This window comes from Papaver somniferum, unplaced genomic scaffold, assembly GCF_003573695.1.
Source record: "Papaver somniferum cultivar HN1 unplaced genomic scaffold, ASM357369v1 unplaced-scaffold_76, whole genome shotgun sequence".
In the NCBI taxonomy this organism is placed as follows: domain Eukaryota; kingdom Viridiplantae; phylum Streptophyta; class Magnoliopsida; order Ranunculales; family Papaveraceae; genus Papaver; species Papaver somniferum.
The window spans coordinates 3,961,338-3,974,809 of record NW_020650526.1 but is presented as its reverse complement, the minus strand read 5'-3'; the positions used below and the strand labels follow the sequence as shown (position 1 = coordinate 3,974,809).

At 38.3% G+C, this 13,472-nt stretch overlaps 2 long non-coding RNA genes across 2 annotated transcripts in view; one reads left to right on the top strand and one right to left on the bottom strand.

The window, feature by feature from the left end:
- LOC113344443 overlaps positions 1-3,898 on the bottom strand; it is a 10,279-nt gene extending 6,381 nt beyond the window's left edge. The window contains exons 1-2 of the long non-coding RNA XR_003357817.1: positions 2,212-3,898; positions 1,476-1,519 (exon numbers count right to left, since the gene is read on the bottom strand). This is a non-coding gene — a long non-coding RNA (uncharacterized LOC113344443). The remainder of the gene's footprint in view (positions 1-1,475; positions 1,520-2,211) is intronic.
- Positions 3,899-11,249: 7,351 nt separating this feature from the next.
- On the top strand, positions 11,250-12,786 carry LOC113344388. Its single transcript, XR_003357789.1, has 2 exons — positions 11,250-12,027; positions 12,280-12,786. It is a non-coding gene; the product is annotated as an uncharacterized LOC113344388 (long non-coding RNA).
- The last annotated feature ends 686 nt before the right edge of the window (positions 12,787-13,472 follow it).

Below are 13,472 nucleotides of genomic sequence, written 5' to 3'. Positions count from 1 at the left end.
CATAACTATTTAATTAATCGTAGTTATTATTATTTTACCGTTATATATCCTTATTGAAATTTCAGTTAAATTAAGTTTTATATGATACTATTTGAGAAAAGCTAACATTACTTTATTTAATTTATTATTACTCTTATTATCATCCATAGTTACTATTATAATATTGTTATTATTAACATTGTCATTCTAACTAGTCTTACAGATATTATTAAGTCCCAAAGATATTATTAACATTTATGTAATTATAATTTGTTTACTCTTCATATAAGTCGATTTGTTCAGTAAGTTTCTATGTGATTTACAAGATCTATCAATAATACTAATCTCATTATTTTTATAGTATTAGATTGTCTACGTGTTCACACTTTTTAGATTATTAATCTCAAATCCTTATTAGCTGAAGTTATTGGTGTACCCTACAATTTTTACTTCTTTATATATACAAACAACCAAACAAACAAACAAATCAATCAATCAAATATATCTTTTAATTATTAATAGCTTTTAGTGATTAAGATTTATCTCACAACCCAACCCAGTTCTAAACTAATCTAGTTCACTAACTGGCACTGGCTATTTCTATCTATTCCCATGTAAGATCCAATAGTGAGCTCTGATACCAACACTGTAGAGCCTCCAAAGCTAGCAGCTGACTAATCCAAAATATTAACTAAATAAAGAGGCACTAAGAATCCAAAACATTTACTTAAACATTCAAATAAGAAATCTGTTATAAAACTTAACCCAAAACTAACCCCGATCTGAAATATATATATACAAGAACTCCTCTCAAACGATACATATACAATAGTCATTTGGTTTACAAATAGAATATACAACATAATAAACATGGCAAAAGTTAACCAACTAATGGACTCAACTCCTCGAAGCTTTCGCTGCACAACTCTAATCTGTCTCTGAAACTGAAAGTGGGAATGGGTGAGCATATCATCCCTAAAAGGGGTGCCTCGTAGAAATAACATTTAACTTTTAAGTAATCATTGGAAATGATTTGAAAACAATTCATGTTTTCCCTAACACTAAAACACAACCAATTCACAGAGGTAAACAATCATGTATATGGAACTAACTCCTTCTAAACTAGATAATAATATGGCGACTCATCCGGCACCTAGATAATAATATGGCGACTCATCCCGCACCTAGATAATAATATGGTGACTCGTCCCGCACCAGTAAATGAAGGAGCAGTACCCTATATACTACAGATGGAAATTCTCATTTCCAAACAATCAAATGGAAATTCTTATTTCCCAAACAATTCATAAAGACTAACAAGGCATTACAATTCCTTTCCAAATAATTGAAAGATTAAAAGAGTCAACGCTACTTTCGGAGTTTAAAATAAAACAATGCATGGAATACACAATCAGACTATGCATGAATTTTTTAAACATAAACTTTTGTAAAAGAAAACAACAATAATCACAAAAGAGCTAAATGTAAATTCCCACCTCTTTTGATGACAGGCCACGCCTACCTCGAGATCCACGATCCACTGGTTCATTATTTGAATCGATCGTTGTTAGTAAACACTAACTGTTAATCACACAAGAAGTCTAAGAAACTAGCCAAAATGACTCACACAAGAATCATACAAGTCTAACTAATGGTTCTAAGCCTATTTATGACTTTACACCTTTTATTTATCTATCTTTAGCAAGTCTAAAATTTACCAATTCAATTAGGTTGGTTCTATAGTCCATTAGCTAAGTCTTATGAATATCTACAACTTTGTAGAAGAAACCAACGGTCAATTCGGACCACAAGAGGTCCAGAACATCTAATTAAGAAAACAGGGTTCATCCTAGTCAACTAACAGTCGCTAACGGTCAGATTGACGGTCAAAGATCAACTAACAGTCAACGTCTAAGTCAACTGTTTAAGGTCAGGTCAATTGATCCAAGTCAAGTCAAAAAGGTTAACTCGGTCAATCCTGGTCAGGGTCAGGTCTGGTCTTGGCTCACTGAGTGAATCTGAGTCAAGAAGATTCAACTCAAACAAATACACTGAGTCAGCTAAGCCGACTGGGGTGACCAACAGACTAATTCTATCATAGTTACACAACCTCTACTAACTTGATTCTGTAAAATGTAACATTACACAAATTATAACTTCATCTATAACATTTCAACTATACACCAATTCAGAAAACTTCATAACTCATTAGCAAATACAAACTCAGCTTACCTTTAGGTAGCAGAAGCAAGCTTCCATTGAGAATATCTTCAAGCTACTCATCTACCATTACAAAACTCCTAAGTTGTATCCAGCCCTTGCAATATTTCTTGTTCAAAGCACAATTCCATTAGCTACATTTGTCACACAACATAACTCTACAATTACCTGTAATTCCATACTTGATCAGTACCCATAACTGCAATACACACCTCATTTATATCCCCCAAACATTACCAGTTACCGCTTCACTCATTCAAATACATCTCAGACCTCCTCCATGTACTGTGATCACAACCCAATCACAAATATAACCTCACATACACCACCACCATTTAATTCATCAACTACAACTCATCACAACACCACCAGACTCACCTGCAATCCAATTCCTCTTAACTCAGACTAATACTACATCTTCAACCCAACAACACAGTCACCTCCTAATAGCATCCCCAATTCCCTTCAAGTGCAACTCAATGAAACTACCAAATCCTATACATTCATCTAACTGGCCCCATCATCATATTATACTAACACCATCCCCACACAAACCAGTTCAACATCATCACTATCAATTCAGTTCTTCACTGAGTAAAACTGGCAGCTTCATCACTAACCTGCAATACCATCTCAGAATTCACTCTCATCAACAATAACCCTTAACACCTTGTAGTTAACTCAATTTATGGATCAACCCTTTTCCTTGTAACTTAAGATATTCTTAAAACCAAACTATAACTTCAATCCATACTCAATTCAAGTCCTAATTCCATTATCAACCATACAAACTCAATAATCACTATTGAATAATTACTGATCTAACTCAGAAAGACAAATTACCTCAATCAGTTGACTTCAAACTCTTTTTCTCCAATGGCAGTTCAATCCATGAGCTCTAACTCCAAATCTATGTGAAATCCCAAATCATTCTTTTCCTAATTCGAGTTCACAGCATCAACCAAATCTTCAACTTGATTAAACCCACCTTTTAACCTCTTCTTATCAATCCTTAATCGAATTCATGAAACCAATTCGCTGAAACCCTGATTATCTTCAATCTCAAATTAACATTCAAAACATCAATCAACTCTTCAATACTATCAGACCCATCCTTTAATTTAATCCCCTAAACCAACACCTTTATCTTCTGGTTCTTCTTCGAACTTCTTATAAAACAATAACTTTTGATTCACCAACAAAACAACTCTACAACTTCAATTAATCCTCTACCCATGATTCCTCATCTAACCACAACTCTGTTTATCATGTTCTTAATCATCACCAATCATAACTTCAAAAAATCTCAGAAAACTTAATTCTTCGATTTCAACCACCAGAAAAATTGTACTGCTTCAATTGAACATCAACCCTTTTAATCTTCATCTAACAACAACACGAATCACATCTCAATTCCATATAAACCCTAACATCAGAAATCACATCATCAATTTACAGCAACAACTCTAACCTCTTCATCTCGTGCTTAAACAACTTCAACACCATCACCAATAATCAATACTCGATCTGCATCTTCTTTCGTCGATCTCAAAGCCACTAATTTGATTACTCAATCATCTCTCGACTGAAGAACAGAAGAAGAAGAGGAAAGAAGAAGAAAAGAAGAAGATAAATAATTCCTCTCGATTTGGTGTAGATAATACCAAGGAAACGTGATAAAGACACCCATTACTTGGATATGGGCAGCCACGGTCGGTCTAGGTGCAACAAGACTCTTTTTCCCTTCTCACTAATCCGATAAATTCTTCTATGTTTGGCACGTTCGAGTAGTCCATTTTGCGTAAATTTCCAAGATATACCCAACGGTACTAGTTTCCTTTCTAAATCGTAGTTAGATTAATTCTTATTAATTAAAATCTATATTAATTAATCGAGTCCTTAGCGGATAAATCATCACTTGATCATCTCTTGACCAGTCAAATAGCGTTGACTAGCTTCAGGGTCTTTACAAAGCGCTCCGTCTACGATGTGGTCGGGCCACTTACTCATTGTATATGGATCATCTTTATTTATTGACACCTGTATAACCTAAAAACCTACCCCTCTAAATCCCCGTAAAGTATATTTATTTTTTGAGAAAAAGTACGAATTTAATTATTTTTTTAGTTAAACAGTTGTGTAATAAAACAATTTTTAAACTTTATTTTCTATTTTACAATATGTGTCAAAATATAAAGAGGCGCCACATACTTGAAATATGTGGCCCGACCACATCGTAGCCGCTCCGAAAAGCAGCAATCAGTTATGAGTCTGCCTTAGTACTCACAGTGGATTGTGCTGAATCCTTATTCCTTTGCTTGCTTTTATTGTATAGAACTACCGAGTTCGTTCGAATTCGGTCTACATATTGGCCTACCAAGTTTCATCCAAGACCAACCAAACCTAATATATTGCAATGACTTGCTAGATTGTAGTTTTTTTTTGTCTTTGTTGTATTAGTTGTGAGATACCTTAAGTATACCATATTATTATCGGGTGACACTGTATATAGTTTGTGAAGATTTTTTTTTGAACAAAGGGGATATATTCCATTAAACGAAAGCTCTAGAGAGAAACGTTACAAGACCCCATAACAAAGTAAACCAGTTGCCGAAACGGCGACCCATAAATCGACAAGCTTCTACTGAATACCAATTGGAAATCCATACTGTTGAAAATCCCCAGAACAAATCATAAGGGATAACTAGCATCCATATTGCAGACAACTAAAGAAACCAAACCGAGACATAAGAAACCGACTCTGAGAACATATTCCACTGAAAAAAGTGGAGGCAACACAGACAGTTTACAAACAGAACAACAAACTAGACCCCAAAGATACACAAAGCCCAGGTTTACAAACAAACTCAGACCCCAAAGACCCGATCCGACCCGCAATCCATCGAAACCCTAGCAGTCAGCTCTGCATCAACACCGTGAACAACATTAAAACGGCAGCATCGTCACCATGTTCTGATACAAACATCCGCAAGGATTCCATCACAGCCAAAGCAACCAACAACTGATTTATTTTCACAAACTGAAATAGAACAATCGCTACATAGAAGTTGCAAAACAAGCTGAGCCACCACACCAACCACCACCATCATTAACATCATCACCACTGATATTATCGACAACCACCAAAAAAACTTATTAAATAAACCCAAAATCACAACAACATCAACATCAACCAAATCTGGAAAACAAACCCAAATTTGAACCACTAATCATCAATCCTCTACTTGTTGAATTTAGAAATCAACCAATTTAACCACCATATCAGCCAACAACCAATTCAGGAAGTGAAATCCAAATTGGGAGCAAAACAATTGCTGGAACTAAAGCAAACAAAGGAAACACAAATAACTATAGTATAAACATGATAATTCCTCACTCAATTTGAGCCAGAAAGACCCAAATCAAGCAAGAAATTACCTAGATCTGGAAGAAAAGAAGAGGCGGTGAAGATAAGGAAGAGTTTTCTTTTTTCGCAAGAGAGATAAAGAGAGAAAGAAGAGAGAGGAAAGAAGATTATAAGATTAGGGTTCTTAGTTTGAAGATTTTATAAAGACGAGAGGGCTTTTTTTTTTCTTCGTTACAAGATTTGAGAGAGACGAGAGGGCTTTTCGCAAGATTTGGATAAGTTTTTGAAGATAATGCAGTTAACTGTTTGATCAATACTCCCTCTGTTTTAAAATAATAGGCTGGTCTTACATATAATTCACATTTATACATGAAACCAATCTATTATTTTGAATGGAATATAATATTTAGTTACTCCAGTGCCGCATGCTTTAGTATAGTTCACAAAAATCCCCATATAGTTCATAAATATCCCATTTATTGATATTTAGTTGCGTAAATTATAAGATGGAAGTAACTAAATATGATATCAATATTTGAACTTCATATAACTTAGACCGAAAGCTAATTAGAGAATGAAGATATTAAGAAGGGTATATTAATTAAATACCTTTAGTTTTGACACCCAACAAATATACTCTTATACAACAATAAATATATCCCTATCATTTCAAAACATTATCCAGTAAAATATAGATTACCTTAATGCCCTCACTTATAATATTATTTTTCTTTTAAAAACCTTATCTCTTAACAAATTTCTTTCTCTATTACTTCACTGCCGCCACCATCACCACCACAATTTCACCACTACCAGCATCGCCGCCACCACCACTTCACCACGACCACCACCGCCACCACCATTCCACCACCACCACGACCGCCACTAATATTCCACCACCACTACCATTGTTGATGATGTCACCGTTGCTGCCGCCACCACCGTCGCCGCCGCCGTCATCATTTCAGAAGAAATAACTATAATATATCTCAGTTCAGTTGTGTCAACAATGGAAGTTGACCCAAAAACCCAGAACTCTGGAACAATGTTTCCAGATTACAGTGTCAACAACCAAAGTTGATCCCTTTAAGTGGGATCAACAATTGAAGTTGATCCCATTAAGTGGGATAACCAATGGAAGTTGATCCACAAAAAATGGGATCACAGTTGGAGTTGACACCATTTATATGAGTCTGTTTCCTGTAATAACCAATAAACCTTCCTGCAAACTGACATATCCTAAAGAAACACAAGAATAACATTCATACAAAATAAATCCGGATGTATGTCATTAAAAACATAACAAGTACAAACTTTTTTGAGGGTGAAAACGGTTTCTGCTGATTTTGGTAATTTCGCGTGTGTGGGTGAGAAACGAATTTAAACCCTAAACAATGTACTGCAAGGGAGTACTTTAGATTTGAGAGATCAATCTGTACAAATCCGGCCTAAACCAAGAAATGGTCGTTCCAGACTTGCTTCGGTTAAAAATTGAAGGAGAAGGGTTGGTTTTGGGGAGGGAAGCGAAGAAAGTGTTGAGACCAGAATAGTTGATTCTGGAAAAGTAGTTGTTTTCTACGACTTGTATCAGAAATTGGGAAGCTAACAGATGGAAAGCTAGCAAATATTTTCTGAGTGTTGTATGCTCATGACCTAAACTTGTTGTTCGGTGATACCTATTTATACAAGTCGAAGTCGAAGTCAAACGTACTCTAGTCTCATTAAGAAATGGAAAACGGGTGAGTAAATGGGAGGAGGTGGTAACCGGTAACGCCTGGAATTGATGTTCCATAAAAGGAAGGGTTTCACCATTACTCCCTGTATATACTAACCGCCTCATCCTTATGACACTTTCTTATAACGGGCGTAGTGTACGCCGCACGTTGTAAACCGCCAAACCAATACCCAATGAGCATCCCCCAGTTTGTGACATGCGTTGATGTCTCGAGTGTTTTCATGGAAAACATGTAGCACGTTGTTGTTTTCTGTCAAGTTGAGCTTGGGAGACTTGCCGGCTCGGTGGTGACCTTCGACGGTCGAGATTTTGTATCTTAGGAGGAAAGGTAGTCGTTGATTATTGCAACCCTTCGTTTGGTAGCTAGTGGCATGCAAGCATGATCAGTATGGCTTTAATATGGCCTAGTTTAGGCGCGGCCAAAGTTAGGGTTTTGGATTTGTTTAGGCGCGACCAAACTAGGGCAAAAGGTTGCCATGCGTTAGATGGTAACCTTGGACGGCTAAGATCTGCACCTTAGATGAAAAAGTGGTCGTTGATTGTTGCAGGCCTTCGTCTTGGTAGCCGCATAGGGAAGGACGGTATGGCGTGGCGCAGCGAGGTGGTTGGCATGCCATTGGCACATTGCATGGCATGCCTTGGCGCGGTTTGGCGTGGCCAAAACTAGGGTTTGGGGCCAAAGGTTACCATGCGTTGTTTGACAACCTTGGATGGCTAGGATTTACATCTAGGATGGAAGGGTGGCCGTTGTTCGTCACACTCCTTCGTTTTTGTAGCCGCATAGGGAAGGCCGGCATGGTATGGCGCGACAAGGTCGTTGGCATGCCATTGGCACATGTGGCATGGCATGCCTTGGCGCGGTTTGGCGTGGCCAAAACAAGGGTTTTGGGCCAAAGGTTACCATGCGTTGTTTGGCGACCTTAGACGGCTAGGATTTGCATCTAGGATTGAAGGGTGGCCGTTGATCGTCGCACGCCTTCGTTTTTGGTAGCCGCATAGGGAAGGCCGACATGGCATGGCGCAACAAGATGGTTGGCATGCCATTGGCGTGTGTGTCATGGCATGCCTTGGCGCGGTTTGGCGTGGCCAAAACTAGGGTTTTGGCGACAAAGGTTCATGCGTTGTTTGGCGACCTTGGACGGATAGGATTTGCATCTAGGATTGAAGGGTGGTCGTTGATCGTCGCACGCCTTCGTTTTTGGTAGACGCATAGGGAAGGCCGGCATGGTGGGGTCAAGGAAAGGTGCGGTTGGCTTGGCATGGTGGGGCCAAGGCAAGGTGCGGTTGGCTTGGGATGGTGGGGCCAAGGGTTTGGCATGCCATTGGCGCATGGTGCGGCTAGCATGGTTGGGATGCCTAGGCGCGGTAAACGTGGCTGGCATGGTTTGCCATTGGCACAGTGGTGCGGCTGGCATGTTTGGCATGCCTTGGCGCGGAGATGTGGCTGCCATGGTTTTCCAACGTCACAGTGGTGCGGCTGGCATGGATGGAATGCCTTGGCACGGAGACGTGGCTGACATGGTTTGCCATTGGCACAGTGGTGCGGCTGGCATGGTTGGCGTGCCTTGGCGCGGTAGACGTGGCTGACATGGTTTGACATTGGCACAGTGGTGCGGCTGGCATGGTTGGCATGCCTTGGCGCGGTAGCATGAGAATTAGGGTTTGGCATTGATGATGTCAGTCGATGTTAAGGGTTCTGCCGTGGAACATGACCCATAAAAAAAAGGTACCCCGGTAGTTCTTGATTAGGCATGCTGATTGATTCAATAAATGTGCTAATGGTCATAGTGACGTCATGTCAGTTGTACATGTTTACGATTTTAACCCTAAGCTAAAAACCACCATCAACATTAAGTCCCATGCTTATCTCGGAACATGAGCATTGTTGCGAGGTAAGCATAAGATGGCGACAGGCGAGGACAAAATCGAATAGACAAGTAGTTAAAATATGGTCAAGAAGACCAGGCTAACCTTTTTCGAGAGGTAAGGAGAGTTCGTTATTCTCGTGTTGGAGGCCTTGCATAGATTCTACTTGTGGTGTTGCTGGCTAGACCGTGAAGTGGTGAGACGTAGATTGTCAGCTTGGAATGCGAGCCGCAGGCATTGGTCGGCTTGGAATGGGAGCCGCAGACGTCAGTCGGCTTGGAATGGGAGCCGCACGCGTTGGTCGGCTTGGAATGGGAGCCGCAGGCGTCGGTCGGCTTGGAACGGGAGAAAACTGGCTTCGTTCCGAGGAATGGTGGAAACTGTCTTCAGTCCACGGAATGGTATAAACTGGTTTCAGAACTTCGGCTGCCAAATGATGGTGATGACGCTGGAACTTCGGTTATCAAATGGTAGTGATGGCTCCTGGAAACTTTGTCTAAATTAGGTTTGGCATGCTGAAACCCTAATTAGCGCCCCTTACTAGAATCGTTGTAGAATTCTCGTACGAACTCGTATTTTGACGGTATTCCCCTCCATCTGACCGGAAAAGAATATCATATCTCTTTACGAGGAAATATTTAGGTTTGGAACTCGTTTAGGAGGTGAAAACGGCCCGATAGTAAAACTCAGAAAGAATTCAGGAGGGATGTTGCGGGCCCGTGGAATGATGTCGACTAGCTTCAGTTCCGTGGAAGGATAACGGCTGGCTTCAGTTCCGTGGAAGGATGGGAACTGGTTTTGGAACTTCGGATACCAAATGGTGGTGATGGCGCTGGAACTTCGGCCACCAAACGGTGGTGATGACGCCTGGCAACTTTGTCGAAATCAGGGTTTGGGATGCCGAAACCCTAATTAGCGCTCTTTACTAAAATCGTTGTAGAATTCTCGTACGAACTCATATTTTGACGGTACGCCCATCCATCTGACCGGAAAAGAATATCCTATCTCCCATTGCGGGAATATTTAGGGTTTGATCCCGTTTAGGAGGTGAAAACGTCCCGACAGTGAAACTTAGGAAGAATTCAGGAGGGATGTTTCGGGCCCGGGGTAACATAGTCGCGCCAAGTCATCTATTCCCGTTCATGGAGCAAGAAGGAAACTTTATTCTGTGCAAACTCTACAAACTCCGTCCATATGAAAAGAGGTATTGACCTTCTTCTTTTTTTCTGTCGCTCGTCCGGATCCGTGCTTTCGTCAGCAGTGTCTCTCCAGTGGATTCCAAACAAGGGTCAATTATATAATTACTACTATTAAGAAGCGGGTATTTGTGTAACCCATCAAAACAAGGATCAATTATATAATTACTACTATTAAGAAACGGGTAGCGGTCTTCTAGAAATAAAGAAGATAAAATACGGCCAAAATATAGTAGTCCTACAAATGTCATCTTGCACCAAGTACAAAGTGATCACTACTGGCAGAGTGCTTACTCATATGGATTCCATTTTTAATAGTTTACTTGAAAAGTTTTTTTTACCATCAATTGCGTAAGCAAAAGAAAATTTCCAAGAAAAACTACTCTTTCATCGCATCTGAGCAAATTTTTTCATTATTTTTTTATTTTTTAGGTTGTTAATTTGTTGATTTGGTAATAGTTTAATAGTTAATTTGTTATCATGTTTTCTACTCATCTACATCATTATGTTGATTTTATCTACTTTTCGGAGATTTATCTTCGCTTTAATGACGGTTTTTGGTTTTTTGGTTGGATTTTAAAATCAATAGTGATGCGCTCTCCAACAACGAAATCTTCGTCTTTATTGTCTCCAACGACGAAGTCTTCATCATCAATATATCAGGCGACGAAATCCTCATCGGGGATTTCTTTGACGACAGAAGCTTCATCACTAGTTATAACAGATCTGAGCAAATCCTCTTATTTTGGGATCACATCTTTATAAATAAGAAAAATAAACTAAATGGTTAGAATTTAATTCCGAGAAAAATCATTCTTTCTCCGATTCAATCGGATCTTATTCATACTTGTAATTTTCTTCCTCCTATAATCCTTCTCTCTCTTATCGGATTTCTGGGTATTGTACGTTTATAGTTATTTTCCATCTTAAACTAATAATAATAAAAAAATAAAGATTGATAAAGGTCCAGTTGTTTAGCATGCATGTGAATGGACCATACTGCTTTTTGATCTTTAAGCCTTATCAAGATGATGAATTATTGAAGTGTAGTGGACGAAGAGAAGATGATAAAGCAGCAGTCCGTTCATGAGTACTCACAGTGGGTTGCACAGAATCTTTACTTTTTGCTTGCTTTTTAGTGTTCACATTGACTATGACTACACAATGGAATGCAACTTCCCCCTAAATTTCCAAATAGTCATATTCTTCGTAGAGTTTTGAATCATATCAATTCGTTCTCTTGTTGTTGTTATTTATATATTCTTCAGTCTCCATTCACCTCTCCCGCTTTACTCAGCTGAGTTTCTTCTCCTACAAAGTTGACAAAAACAAAAAGAACCAAGTTTTTATTAGTAAATCGCCACTATTAGCTTCCGCCTACTACATATATTGATGGTACTTATCAACTGATACCATCAACAAAATTTGTAAAGGAACAATGCCTAGTACTTCTGAAACCACTCTTGTTAAGCTTATGGAATATCAGGCACAGACTCTAAAGCAAATATTAGAGATTTTAACAAGTATGAACAGTGGAATTCCAGTACAAAATCAAAATAGTCCAAATAACCAAATAATGCCTTTTAATTGTAACCACAATGATCAAACTGAAGCAAAAAAGGATGGTCAAGTTGAAAACCCTGCATCAATCTGTCAACCACAAGGTAATTCTCCATCATAAGTACTGGTGATTTCCTCAAGTTATAGTTTTATCTATCTATATACTAGGTTTTTACTCAGTACATATCAAAATGTACTAATTCATTTATGTCTATTTCTTAATGTGTTTTTATTCTAATTTTGATGTTGTTTGCAGGAGTGTGCTAGATTCTTTGGGTGTTCTGTATTTTTAGCGTTCTCTAGTCCTTAATGGTTAAGTCATTGACTCTTGATAGTTTTTATTACGTCTTTGACAGATGACGGTTTTGCGGAAGGGGGTGTATGAAATATAACAAGCTATGGTGATGTTTGAGAAGAAGCTTAAATTCAAAAAACAAACAACAACAACAGTTATGGCCGCTGGAGATGCAGCTACAAGTCATTGAGGTTGTAGACATCAAGGATGAGAGAGATTGGGGGAAATATCTCATCAACTTGATGAGTTGTTGAGCTATGTTTTTTTGGCAGAATTTTCTCTGCCGCCAGGTTTTACATTACAACAAGATATGTAATGCCACTATTTAAGGATTCATACTTTTTAACGCCACTTTACTGTTCAATGCCACTATACATTACAAAAGAAATTTGAGTTTGTGCATCAGGTTTTACAGTAGATGATGTACTGCCTGTATTCAAGGTTTCCAATATTTTTTTGTTAACCTTTTCCTAGCCCTGCCTTTGTAGTAGGATTTACGAGTCCTGTACTTTGGAAGATTATTGTATATACTTTGTTTATCAAAATAAAAAGATTTTATTGGGAAATATGAGTTGAACTCACAGTATACAAATGATATGCTATGGAAAAACTACAGTATATAAATGATGTATCCGGAGAAACCACAGTATATAAAACAATGTACTCAGGAGGGGAACTTGCATTAAGTAAACTTTGTACACTGAAACAAAAGGATAAGTTGAAACAAGCGGAGTTATGCCTTGCTGTAATACAATAAGTGACGATCAACGCCTTCAATTCCGAACTTTACAGTCTTTTTAGCACCCGTTTTCTATGCAACATATTCATAATCTCAAGCTTCTGCCAACTTGATAAATTCTAGATATTTATACACCGCAACATGTGCACATCGCTGCAACTAATAAGTTTTTCCATAAAAGCTTAATGTTAAAACCAATTTTTGCAACAAATATTTATTGAAAGGGAAATAAAATCACCTAGTTTTTCACGATATAAGAAAATATGTACTGGAAGTTGACACTGTCAAAAACCACCAAGTTTATCACAGTACAACCAGATATGTACTGCAGTTTTTACCAGTATAATCGAATATGTACTGGCGACAGTTGACATTGTCAAAAACTACCCCGTTTTTCAAGCATTACACATCAATATTTCTTATCAGAAACATGCTGGTTTTACATGTTATTTTCCTCTTGCAAGGTAGCACATGTTGATATGACCTAATACAAGTGCAAGTTTTCTACAGTACTA